Source organism: Rhipicephalus microplus, unplaced genomic scaffold (genome assembly GCF_043290135.1).
Source record: "Rhipicephalus microplus isolate Deutch F79 unplaced genomic scaffold, USDA_Rmic scaffold_151, whole genome shotgun sequence".
Lineage (NCBI taxonomy): Eukaryota > Metazoa > Arthropoda > Arachnida > Ixodida > Ixodidae > Rhipicephalus > Rhipicephalus microplus.
In genome coordinates this window covers 237,501-250,000 of record NW_027464722.1, presented here as the reverse complement: position 1 = coordinate 250,000, position 12,500 = coordinate 237,501, and the positions used below count along the sequence as shown (strand labels likewise).

The following is a 12,500-nucleotide window of genomic DNA, read 5'->3' as shown; positions in this document are numbered from 1 at the left end:
CGAGGGGCGCGCGTGTTACAGAGAGATATGCCCAAACGCATGAAAGTGTACGCAGGTGTCCTAAGGCAGTTTTTTTTTTTCCTCATTTTGATGTCGCCCCGGCTGACGCGGTTTTCGTTTTTCCGTGCCGCCCCGGCTGACGCGGTTTTCGTTTTTCCGTGCCGCCCCGGCTGACGCAGTTTTTGCGCCGCCCCGGCTGACGCGGTTTTCGCGCCGCCCCGGCTGACGCGGTTCCGACTTTGCACTTTTTGGCTCACCCCGGCTGGCGGCCCACTCACTCGATCGCCAGGTCTGTTTGCCCCGGTGGTTCCACCGCCAGGCTTAAGCGCGAACTTTGTTTGTTTGTTTTCTTTTGATTAAGCGCAAGCTTTTTTCTTTGTTTTCTTTTGATTAAGCGCGGGCTTTTTTCTTTGTTTTCTTTTGATTAAGCGCGGGCTTTTTTCTTTGTTTTTTTTGCATTCGCCCCAGCAGACGCGGTTTTTGCGCCGCCCCGTCTGACGCGGTTTTTGCCGCCCCGGCTAACGCAGTTCGGACTTAGCACTTTTCGGCTGTGCCTGGCTGGCGGCCCACTCACTCGATCGCCATGTCTGTTTGCCACAGTTTTCCCGGTGGTGCCGCACCCGGGCTCGCCCCGGCTGACGCAGTTTTCGCGCCGCCCCGGCTGACGCGGTTTCGTGCCGCCCCGGCAGACGCGGTTTTCGCGCCGCCCCGGCTGACGCGGTTTCGTGCCGCCCCGGCAGACGCGGTTTTTTGCCGCCCCGGCTGACGCAGTTCGGACTTAGCACTTTTTGGCTGAGCCTTGCTGGCGGCCCACTCACTCGATCGCCATGTCTGTTTGCCACAGTTTTCCCGGTGGTGCCGCACCCGGGCTCGCCCCGGCAGACGCGTTTTTTTTTTCTTTCGCCCCGGCTGACGCAGTTTTCGCGCCGCCCCGGCAGACGCGGTTTTCGCGCCGCCCCGGCAGACGCGGTTTTTTGCGCCGCCCCGGCTGACGCGGTTTTTTGCCGCCCCGGCTGACGCAGTTCGGACTTGGCACTTTTTGGCTGAGCCTGGCTGGCGGCCCACTCACTCGATCGCCATGTCTGTTTGCCACAGTTTTCCCGGTGGTGCCGCACCCGGGCTCGCCCCGGCTGACGCAGTTTTCGCGCCGCCCCGGCTGACGCGGTTTCGTGCCGCCCCGGCAGACGCGGTTTTTTGCGCCGCCCCGGCTGACGCGGTTTTTTGCCGCCCCGGCTGACGCAGTTCGGACTTGGCACTTTTCGGCTGTGCCTGGCTGGCGGCCCACTCACTCGATCGCCATGTCTGTTTGCCACAGTTTTCCCGGTGGTGCCGCACCCGGGCTCGCCCCGGCAGACGCGTTTTTTTTTTTTTCTTTCGCCCCGGCTGACGCAGTTTTCGCGCCGCCCCGGCTGACGCGGTTTCGTGCCGCCCCGGCAGACGCGGTTTTTTGCGCCGCCCCGGCTGACGCGGTTTTTGCCGCCCCGGCTGACGCAGTTCGGACTTAGCACTTTTTGGCTGAGCCTGGCTGGTGGCCCACTCACTCGATCGCCATGTCTGTTAGCCACAGTTTTCCCGGTGGTGCCGCACCCGGGCTCGCCCCGGCTGACGCAGTTTTCGCGCCGCCCCGGCTGACGCGGTTTCGTGCCGCCCCGGCAGACGCGGTTTTCGCGCCGCCCCGGCTGACGCGGTTTTTGCCGCCCCGGCTGACGCAGTTCGGACTTAGCACTTTTCGGCTGTGCCTGGCTGGCGGCCCACTCACTCGATCGCCATGTCTGTTTGCCACAGTTTTCCCGGTGGTGCCGCACCCGGGCTCGCCCCGGCTGACGCAGTTTTCGCGCCGCCCCGGCTGACGCGGTTTCGTGCCGCCCCGGCAGACGCGGTTTTCGCGCCGCCCCGGCTGACGCGGTTTCGTGCCGCCCCGGCAGACGCGGTTTTTTGCCGCCCCAGCTGACGCAGTTCGGACTTAGCACTTTTTGGCTGAGCTTTGCTGGCGGCCCACTCACTCGATCGCCATGTCTGTTTGCCACAGTTTTCCCGGTGGTGCCGCACCCGGGCTCGCCCCGGCAGACGCGTTTTTTTTTTTCTTTCGCCCCGGCTGACGCAGTTTTCGCGCCGCCCCGGCAGACGCGGTTTTCGCGCCGCCCCGGCAGACGCGGTTTTTTGCGCCGCCCCGGCTGACGCGGTTTTTTGCCGCCCCGGCTGACGCAGTTCGGACTTGGCACTTTTTGGCTGAGCCTGGCTGGCGGCCCACTCACTCGATCGCCATGTCTGTTTGCCACAGTTTTCCCGGTGGTGCCGCACCCGGGCTCGCCCCGGCTGACGCAGTTTTCGCGCCGCCCCGGCTGACGCGGTTTCGTGCCGCCCCGGCAGACGCGGTTTTTTGCGCCGCCCCGGCTGACGCGGTTTTTTGCCGCCCCGGCTGACACGGTTCGGACTTTGCACTTTTCGGCTGTGCCTGGCTGGCGGCCCACTCACTCGATCGCCATGTCTGTTTGCCACAGTTTTCCCGGTGGTGCCGCACCCGGGCTCGCCCCGGCAGACGCGTTTTTTTTTTTTTTTTTCTTTCGCCCCGGCTGACGCAGTTTTCGCGCCGCCCCGGCTGACGCGGTTTCGTGCCGCCCCGGCAGACGCGGTTTTTTGCGCCGCCCCGGCTGACGTGGTTTTTGCCGCCCCGGCTGACGCAGTTCGGACTTTGCACTTTTTGGCTGAGCCTGGCTGGCGGCCCACTCACTCGATCGCCATGTCTGTTTGCCACAGTTTTCCCGGTGGTGCCGCACCCGGGCTCGCCCCGGCAGACGCGTTTTTTTTTTTCCTTCGCCCCGGCAGACGTGGTTCCCCCCCCCCCTCCGTCTTTCTTTTTGTTTTTTTTTTCGCCGCGGCTGAAGTGGATTTTTCGGTGCCTCGACGCCCCGGTAGTCGCGGTTTTTCCGTTTCCGCACGGCCCCGGCTGACGCTGCTCGGTCACAGTCGCCTTTTGTGGTGATTGCAGACTTCTTGAGCGCGGGTGTTTTTTTTTTGTTGTTGTTGTTGTTTTATTACGCATTCGCTCCAGCAGACGCTGTTTAGACTTTTTGTTTCCTCTTTTATCCTGCGACGAGGTGACGAGGTTTATTCGGTGCCCCGCCGCCCCGGCTGAAGTGATTTTTCCTGTCCCGTGCCGCCCCGGCTGACGCGGTTGGGACTTCGCGTTTGTTCGGCCGCCACGGGTTTTGGCGCACTCGCTCGGTTGCTTGTTGTTGCCACTTGTTGCGAAACCAGGTTTCTTGAGCGAGCGCGGGCGTTTTTTCTTCCTTTCTTTCTTTGTTCTATGTGTTAGCGAATCGGCCTTTAATATCACACGAGGACTCACAACCAACAATTTTCAGTTTGAAGTGTAAAAAATCTGCAGGTGTTGACGTAACTGACTTGCCCCGTACCCTTGAGTACATCCATGAAGTTCTCGTAGTACTACTAAATCGCATTATTCCAAGTGGAGAAATTCCCATAAACTTGCAAACCTCTACACGAAAATCGGTGCGCGTGATAAAGTTGAAAATTATCGTCCGATATCAAATGTGCCTTCTATAACACAAATTCTAGGGAAAAAAAAAAAAAAAACACTTGTTCGCCGTTTTCTGCGCCGTGACTGGCAGCACTCCGGCGAAGCGAAACGGGGTCGATTCGAGCACGATATCGGCGTCTTTCGACGTGCTCGCCGGCGACCGTCGCACGAGTACGTCGCACGAGCGCGTCTGCCGGGGCGCCGTTTGCGAAGCCGACGCAAAAGTGGGAACCGCCGCTCGGATGATCGCCGCTTTCGGCAGAGTGAGTGTTGGCACTCCGGGGAAGCGAAACAGCGTGAATGCGCCCACGAAATCGGCGTATTTTGAAGTGCCCGCCGGCGACCGTCGCACGAGTACGGTAAACCGCGTCAGCCGGGGCGTAGTTCGGGACGCCGACGAAAAAGTGGGAAGCGCAACTCGGATCTTCGCCGTTTTTGCAGGAGTGAGTGGCGGCCCTCCTGCGAGACCAAGAAGCATCGATTCGTGCACGAATTCGGCGCCTTTCGACGTGATCGCCGGCGACCGTCGCTCGAGTAGGGCAAACCGCGTCTGCCGGGGCGGGCTTCGGGACGCCGATGCGAAAGTGGGAAACGCTGCTCGGATGTTCGCCGTTTTTGGCCGAGTGAGTGCTGGCACTCGGGCGAAGCCAAACGGGGCCGATTACGGCACGATATCGGCGTCTTTCGACGTGCCCGCCGGCGACCGTCGCACGAGTACGGTAAACCGCGTCAGCCCGGGCGGAGTTCGGGACGCCGATGCGAAAGTGGAGAACGCCGCTCGGATCTTCGCCGTTTTTGGAGGAGTGAGTGGCGGCACTCCGGAGAAGCCAAGGAGCGCCAATTAGCGCACGATATCGGCGTCTTTCGACGCGCTCGCCGGCGACCGTCGCACGAGTAGGGCAAACCGCGTCTGCCGGGGCGGGGTTTACGACGCCGACGCAAAAGTGGGAACCGCCGCTCGGATGTTGGCCGTTTTTGGCAGAGTGAGTGCTGGCACTCCGGCGACGCGAAAGAGCGCGAATGCGCCCACGAAAGTGGCGTATTTGGACGTGCGTGACGGCGACCGCTGCAGGAGTACGAAAAACCACGTCAGACGGGGCGAGCGACACACGGCGGTCTGGGTGCTTATCGCTGCTATTATAGGGGCACCCCGGCAGACGCAGAAAAAAAAAAAAAATTTTCGACCTTCTTTTTTGCTGGTCGAGCTCGGGTAACCCAGGTCGCAATGGGAGCCGCGCACGAAAGCGGCGTCGCGAGACGCGTTCGCGGTCGCTAGTCGCACGAGCTCGGCAACCGCGTCAGCCGGCGCGGAGTTCGGGATGCCGACGGCTAAGTGGGTACCGCTGCTCGGATGTTCGCCGTTTTTGGCCGAGTGAGTGCTGGCACTCCGGTGAAGCCAAGGAGCGCCAATTCGTGCACGATATCGGCGTCTTTCGACGTGCCCGCCGGCCACCGCCGCACGAGTACGGCAAACCGCGTCTGCCGGGGCGGGGTTCGCGACGCGTACGCAATAGTGGGAACCGTCGCTCGGATGTTCGTCGTCTTTGGCCGAGCGAGTGCTGGCACTCCGGCGAAGCGAAACGGGGCCGATTCGGGCACGATATCGGCGTATTTCGACGTGCTCGCCGGCGACCGTCGCACGAGTACGGCAAAGCGCGTCTGCCGGGGCGAGGTTTGCGACGCCGACGAAAAAGTGGGAAGCGCCGCTCGGATCTTCGCCGTTTTTGCAGGAGTGAGTGGCGGCCCTCCTGCGAGACCAAGAAGCATCGACTCGCGCACGATATCGGTGTCTTTCGACGTGCCCGCCGGCCACCGCCGCACGAGTACGGCAAACCGCGTATGCCGGGGCGGGGTTGGCGACGCCGACGCAAAAGTGGGAACCGCCACTAGGATGTTCGCCGTTTTTGGCAGAGTGAGTGCTGGCACTCCGGCGAAGCGAAAGAGCGCGAATGCGCCCACGAAAGTGGCGTGTTTGGACGTGCTTGACGACGACCACCGCAGGAAAACGAAAAACCACGTCAGCCGGGGCGAGCGACCCATGGCGGTCTGGGTGCTTATCGCTGCTATTATAGGGGCACCCCGGCAGACGCAAAAAAAAAAAAATTTTTTTTCGACATTCTTTTTTGCTCGTCGACCTCGGGTGACCCAGGTCGCAGTGGGAGCCGCGCACGAAAGCGGCGTCGCGAGACGGCTTCGCGGTCGCTAGTCGCACGAGCTCGGCAACCGCGTCTGCCGGGGCGGAGTTCGGGACGTCGACGGCTAAGTGGGAACCGCCGCTCGGATGTTCGCCGTTTGTGGCCGAGTGAGTGCTGGCACTCCGGCAAAGCCAAACGGGGCCGATTCCGGCACGATATCGGCGTCTTTCTACGTGCTCGCCGGCGACCGTCGCACGAGTACGGCAAAGTGCGTCTGCCGGGGCGGGGTTTGCGACGCGTACGCAATAGTGAGAACCGTCGCTCGGATGTTCGTCGTCTTTCGCCGAGCCAGTGCTGGCAATCCGGCGAAGCCGAACGGAGCCGATTCGGGCACGATATCGGCGTCTTTCCACGTGCTCGCCGGCGACCGTCGCACGAGTACGGTAAACCGCGTCAGCCGGGGCGGAGTTCGGGACGCCGATGCGAAAGTGGGAAGCGCCGCTCGGATCTTCGCCGTTTTTGGAGGAGTCAGTGGCGGCACTCCGGTGAAGCCAAGGTGCGCCAATTCGCGCACGATATCGGCGTCTTTCGACGTGCCCGCCGGCCACCGTCGCACGAGTACGGCAAACCTCGTCTGCCGGGGCGGGGTTTGCGACGCCGACGCAAAAGTGGGAACCGCCGCTCGGATGTTCGCCGTTTTTGGCAGAGTGAGTGCTGGCACTCCGGCGAAGCGAAAGAGCGCGAATGCGCCCACGAAAGTGGCGTGTTTGGACGTGCTTGACGACGACCACCGCAGGAAAACGAAAAACCACGTCAGCCGGGGCGAGCGACCCATGGCGGTCTGGGTGCTTATCGCTGCTATTATAGGGGCACCCCGGCAGACGCAAAAAAAAAAAAAAATTTTTTTCGACATTCTTTTTTGCTCGTCGACCTCGGGTGACCCAGGTCGCAGTGGGAGCCGCGCACGAAAGCGGCGTCGCGAGACGGCTTCGCGGTCGCTAGTCGCACGAGCTCGGCAACCGCGTCTGCCGGGGCGGAGTTCGGGACGCCGACGGCTAAGTGGGAACCGCCGCTCGGATGTTCGCCGTTTGTGGCCGAGTGAGTGCTGGCACTCCGGCGAAGCCAAACGGGGCCGATTCCGGCACGATATCGGCGTCTTTCTACGTGCTCGCCGGCGACCGTCGCACGAGTACGGCAAAGTGCGTCTGCCGGGGCGGGGTTTGCGACGCGTACGCAATAGTGAGAACCGTCGCTCGGATGTTCGTCGTCTTTCGCCGAGCCAGTGCTGGCACTCCGGCGAAGCCGAACGGAGCCGATTCGGGCACGATATCGGCGTCTTTCCACGTGCTCGCCGGCGACCGTCGCACGAGTACGGTAAACCGCGTCAGCCGGGGCGGAGTTCGGGACGCCGATGCGAAAGTGGGAAGCGCCGCTCGGATCTTCGCCGTTTTTGGAGGAGTCAGTGGCGGCACTCCGGTGAAGCCAAGGTGCGCCAATTCGCGCACGATATCGGCGTCTTTCGACGTGCCCGCCGGCCACCGTCGCACGAGTACGGCAAACCTCGTCTGCCGGGGCGGGGTTTGCGACGCCGACGCAAAAGTGGGAACCGCCGCTCGGATGTTCGCCGTTTTTGGCAGAGTGAGTGCTGGCACTCCGGCGAAGCGAAAGAGCGTGAATGCGCCCACGAAAGTAGCGTATTTGGACGTGCTTGACGGCGACCGCCGCAGGAGTACGAAAAACCACGTCAGCCGGGGCGAGCGACCCACGGCGGTCTGGGTGCTTATCGCTGCTATTATAGGGGCACCCCGGCAGACGCAGAAAGAAAAAAAAAAAATGGGGACATGGCGTGCGTCACCGTGCGGCTTCGCAGCGTTGCCGAAGTCGCCGAGCCCTTCGACTGAGCCGAACGGCGGACAGGGAACGTTGGTCGGCCGTTCTAACCTGTCGGTGCCACGCCGAGACGTCGTTAAGGAAAACCGCGTCGTGGGCCTCTACGACGCCGTCGAGTCGTTGTACGTTTGGTGTCCAGCGTGTCGGCGGCGAGTAGCGGACACGTCGTTCACGACTTCGGTCTTTCGCAGTCGACGCGAACTTGCGGAGAGTCGTGGTGCCTCACGTTTTCGGCAGAAACCGCGGCGGAATTTTCCCGTGCGTGCGCGCACGACCTCGGTGCTGTGCCGTCAGCGTAGTGTTGCACAAACTCGTGGCCTACCCAAGGTGCGGTACGTTTGCGGCCGTATCCTCGGTGGGAATTTCGTGAGTAGGGTCGCAAATTCTACGACCTCGGCGGGTTTGAGAGCGACGTAGACTTGTGGCACGCTCAACATGCCACACGTTTCGGGGCACACCCGCGGTGAAATTTTCTCGAGTACGCTCGTATTAGGGCCCAAGGAGGTCTGGGTACTTATCGCTGCTATTATGTGGGGGTTCTCGTGAGCGGCGTACGCGAAAGCGACCGGGTGTCTGATATGCGGCGGGCTTCGGCCTCGTCAAGCGTGTCCTCGGGTCTGCTCCAGGGGAATCCACGGCAGTCGTCTGCAGCCTCATCCGCTTGATGCGTTAGGGGCTGGTTGTCGGACGGTGCCGTTTTACCACGATATCGAGGTGTGTTCCGTGTCGTCCTCGGGCGATTCAGATGCGAAAGCGCCGAAGACGCGGGCGTGACCCGTCGTCTGGCGGCTTTGCAGTCTCGGCTCCGTTGCTAGTTCCGGCCGGTCCACCGACAGTGCAGCGGGCTTGGGCAACCCGCACGGCGCGACCGAGTCGATGCAACGAAAAAGAGCGAGCATGAACGTGCTTCTTGCCGCACGGCTCCCACTCGTCTTTCGGGAAGGTTGTGCCGTAGCGAGCTCGAACGCCGTCATCTCGGAGTGCAAAATAAGCGTGTTGGGGCGCCTGAAGGTGGCCTCCGCCGCACACAGACTGCGTCCGGCCCGCCGAGGGCGAGGACGGACGCGCAGTCGAACGATTACCTGGTTGATCCTGCCAGTAATCATATGCTTGTCTCAAAGATTAAGCCATGCATGTCTAAGTACATGCCGAAATAAGGCGAAACCGCGAATGGCTCATTAAATCAGTTATGGTTCCTTAGATCGTTTCTTCCTACTTGGATAACTGTGGCAATTCTAGAGCTAATACATGCAGTGAGCCTGGAGCCCTTTGGGTAACGGGTGCTTTTATTAGACCAAGATCGATCGGGTTTCGGCCCGTATTGTGTGGTGACTCTGGATAACTTTGTGCTGATCGCATGGCCACGAGCCGGCGACGTTTCTTTCAAGTGTCTGCCTTATCAACTTTCGATGGTAGGTTACTTGCTTACCATGGTTGTTACGGGTAACGGAGAATCAGGGTTCGATTCCGGAGAGGGAGCCTGAGAAACGGCTACCACATCCAAGGAAGGCAGCAGGCGCGCAAATTACCCACTCCCGGCACGGGGAGGTAGTGACGAAAAATAACAATACGGGACTCTTTTGAGGCCCCGTAATTGAAATGAGTACACTCTAAATCCTTTAACGAGGATCAATTGGAGGGCAAGTCTGGTGCCAGCAGCCGCGGTAATTCCAGCTCCAATAGCGTATACTAAAGCTGCTGCGGTTAAAAAGCTCGTAGTTGGATCTCAGTTCCAGACGAGTAGTGCATCTACCCGATGCGACGGCTCGGACTGAACATCATGCCGGTTCTTTCTTGGTGCACTTCATTGTGTGCCTCGAGATGGCCGGTGCTTTTACTTTGAAAAAATTAGAGTGCTCAACGCAGGCGAGTCGCCTGAATAAACTTGCATGGAATAATAGAACAAGACCTCGTTTCTGTTCTGTTGGTTTTTGGAATACGAGGTAATGATTAAGAGGGACGGACGGGGGCATTCGTATTGCGGCGCTAGAGGTGAAATTCTTGGACCGTCGCAAGACGAACTACTGCGAAAGCATTTGCCAAGAATGTTTTCATTGATCAAGAACGAAAGTCAGAGGTTCGAAGGCGATCAGATACCGCCCTAGTTCTGACCATAAACGATGCCAACCAGCGATCCGCCTGAGTTACTCAAATGACTCGGCGGGCAGCTTCCGGGAAACCAAAGTATTTGGGTTCCGGGGGAAGTATGGTTGCAAAGCTGAAACTTAAAGGAATTGACGGAAGGGCACCACCAGGAGTGGAGCCTGCGGCTTAATTTGACTCAACACGGGAAAACTTACCCGGCCCAGACACTGGGAGGATTGACAGATTGAGAGCTCTTTCTTGATTCGGTGGATGGTGGTGCATGGCCGTTCTTAGTTGGTGGAGCGATTTGTCTGGTTAATTCCGATAACGAACGAGACTCTAGCCTATTAAATAGGTGCGGGGTTCCCAGCACCTTACAACCTTCTTAGAGGGACAAGCGGCTCCTAGCCGCACGAAACAGAGCAATAACAGGTCTGTGATGCCCTTAGATGTCCGGGGCCGCACGCGCGCTACACTGAAGGAAGCAGCGTGTCTTTATCCCTGTCTGAAAAGACTGGGTAACCCGTGGAACTTCTTTCGTGATTGGGATAGGGGCTTGCAATTGTTCCCCTTGAACGAGGAATTCCCAGTAAGCGCGAGTCATAAGCTCGCGTTGATTACGTCCCTGCCCTTTGTACACACCGCCCGTCGCTACTACCGATTGAATGATTTAGTGAGGTCTTCGGACCGATGTCCGGCGCGGCCTTTCGGTTGCGCCGGTCTGTTGGAAAGATGACCAAACTTGATCATTTAGAGGAAGTAAAAGTCGTAACAAGGTTTCCGTAGGTGAACCTGCGGAAGGATCATTAACGGATTGTGAAGGGTGAGCGCCTCAGCTGCGTCTGCGCCCGACACTTTCTGCCGCTGACCCCGTTTGGACGCGGGGTCGGCTTTTCCCCACGGGGCTGCCTGAATGTGGAGCGGCACCCCGTGACAAATTGTTGCGCCCAGCGGACGCCAACACCGCGACCTTGGACGGTCGGCCAGGTGGCGGACGCGGGTACAAACGGCGCAACGCACTCATAGGTCGGCTTTCGACCCGCCACTGCACCGTGGCTCGAAGCGCTCGAAATGCGCGACCCGACCGCTGCGGGACCGCCTAGTACTGTAAACAGGAGCGGCGGAGCGCGAACGGCGAGTCGTGGTTACGTCGGTAGAAGGCGAGGCTGCGCGTTCCCGAAACGCCAGCCGAGTGCCCTCCCGACCGTTCGAGCGTGCAAGAACGAGACCCGACAATCGCGCGGCGACTGCCAAGTACGAGAGGAACGGCACAAGCGTCGGCGGTCGGTCAAGGAACTGGCGATGTGACGGGTCCGCTGTGCACCAGTGCATACCGTCCCGCCGTCCGCGGCAAGCGCCTCCGCGTCCTCGGGTGACGGAGGCTGCCGGTCGGTTCTTGCAGGCGAGGGATCTCGCTGGCACCGGTTCGCGTTGACGCGCGGCCGGTCATGGCACGGCGATGCGACGGCCGAGGTGCGCAGTACTCGATGGAGGAACCGCACGCTCCGATGACCGTCCCGCCCTCCGCGGCGTATGCGTACCGACCGTAATGGTTGCAGCAGCGCCGGCCGGCTTTTGAATTCGCCACACGAAACACGGTGCGAGATCGCGGTTAGGGGAGCGTCGACGTTGCCAGGCGTTTTGCTTGCTGCCGAGGGAAAGGCGGCACGGCCACGTCGCGCTCGTCGCGATTAGCGGGTCTGCGCGCTTTGGGAAGGTGCCGCAACGACTTGCCGAAAGAGGAAGCACGGAAGAACGAGGGACTTGGACGTCCCGACAATTGAACGCACTTGCGGCCAGGCCCTTGCTGGCTTCGTTCTTCCGCCTCGAGTAGGCTCGTACGCGGCTCCGGCGCCGAAAGTGGTCCTTGGCACCGACTTCGGTGGACGTGGGAAGTGCCGCGCAAGTACGGCGCGCCTGGCTCCACCTGTTGGCTAAAGTAGGCAGCCGGATCGGCATTTTGGTGTGCGGTGGCAAACCGTGGATGCGAAAAAAGCTTGTGCGATTTCGTGGAACAAAAAGCGGGGGTCCCCCTTTTTATGCGGAGGAGACCGACCCGCCCGCCGTGGTGAACCGCGACGCCACGGTAAAAACGGGAGAGGCTTGTCGATGGGACCGTGCATCCCGCGCTCCACGGAGGCCGGGAGGCGGCCGCCCGAGGAAATGTGTAGCCGTCGAGGCCCGCATCTGCGTGCACTCTTATCCAAATGGGTGTACCGCAGGCATTTTCTGGTTAGGCGGGCCAATGAGAGCGAGCACACAACGATACCTACGGGTCCGGCTTGGAGAACCGGCTTCGACGCCTCCCGAGTATTTATAGAGGGGTGGACCACGAAAGCACTCGCAAGTAGCGGAAGCGAAACGCCGTCCGAAACACACCGTTTGCTCGATTTGCGGCAGCCGAAAAAGGCGCGGCAGAGTTTTGGAGTCCAAGCGTGCGCTGAAAAGCGCCCTTCTTGGCCACTGTTTGGCCGAGTGCCAGAAACGTTTGGTTTTGACTGTACGGAATTGAACAAACACTTTTTCACGACTCTAAGCGGTGGATCACTCGGTTCTCGGGTCGATGAAGAACGCAGCCAGCTGCGAGACTTGGTGTGAATTGCAGGACACACTGAGCACTGATTCTTTGAACGCACATTGCGGCCTTGGGTCTTCCCTTGGCTTCGTCTGTCTGAGGGTCGGATCACATATCAAGAGAGCCTTCGGCGCACAAGGGAACGTGAGCCGTCGACTCGTTTTGACCGCGTCGGCAACACGGACAGCACGCTGAACACCTCACAGCGAGCGCCAACAGCGGCCACTCAAGGGCGAGACGGTGGCGACCGTCGTGCCAGAGCCCAACCGAAACG

The 12,500-nt window shown here is 60.5% G+C and overlaps 2 non-coding genes across 2 annotated transcripts; both read left to right on the top strand.

Moving 5' to 3' along the window:
* The first annotated feature begins 8,645 nt into the window (after positions 1-8,645).
* Positions 8,646-10,460, top strand: LOC142791217 (small subunit ribosomal RNA). The gene has a single exon (XR_012890080.1). It is a non-coding gene; the product is annotated as a small subunit ribosomal RNA (ribosomal RNA).
* A 1,719-nt stretch (positions 10,461-12,179) lies between these two features.
* LOC142791174 (5.8S ribosomal RNA) lies at positions 12,180-12,332 on the top strand. Its single transcript, XR_012890040.1, has one exon. It is a non-coding gene; the product is annotated as a 5.8S ribosomal RNA (ribosomal RNA).
* Positions 12,333-12,500: the final 168 nt, after the last annotated feature.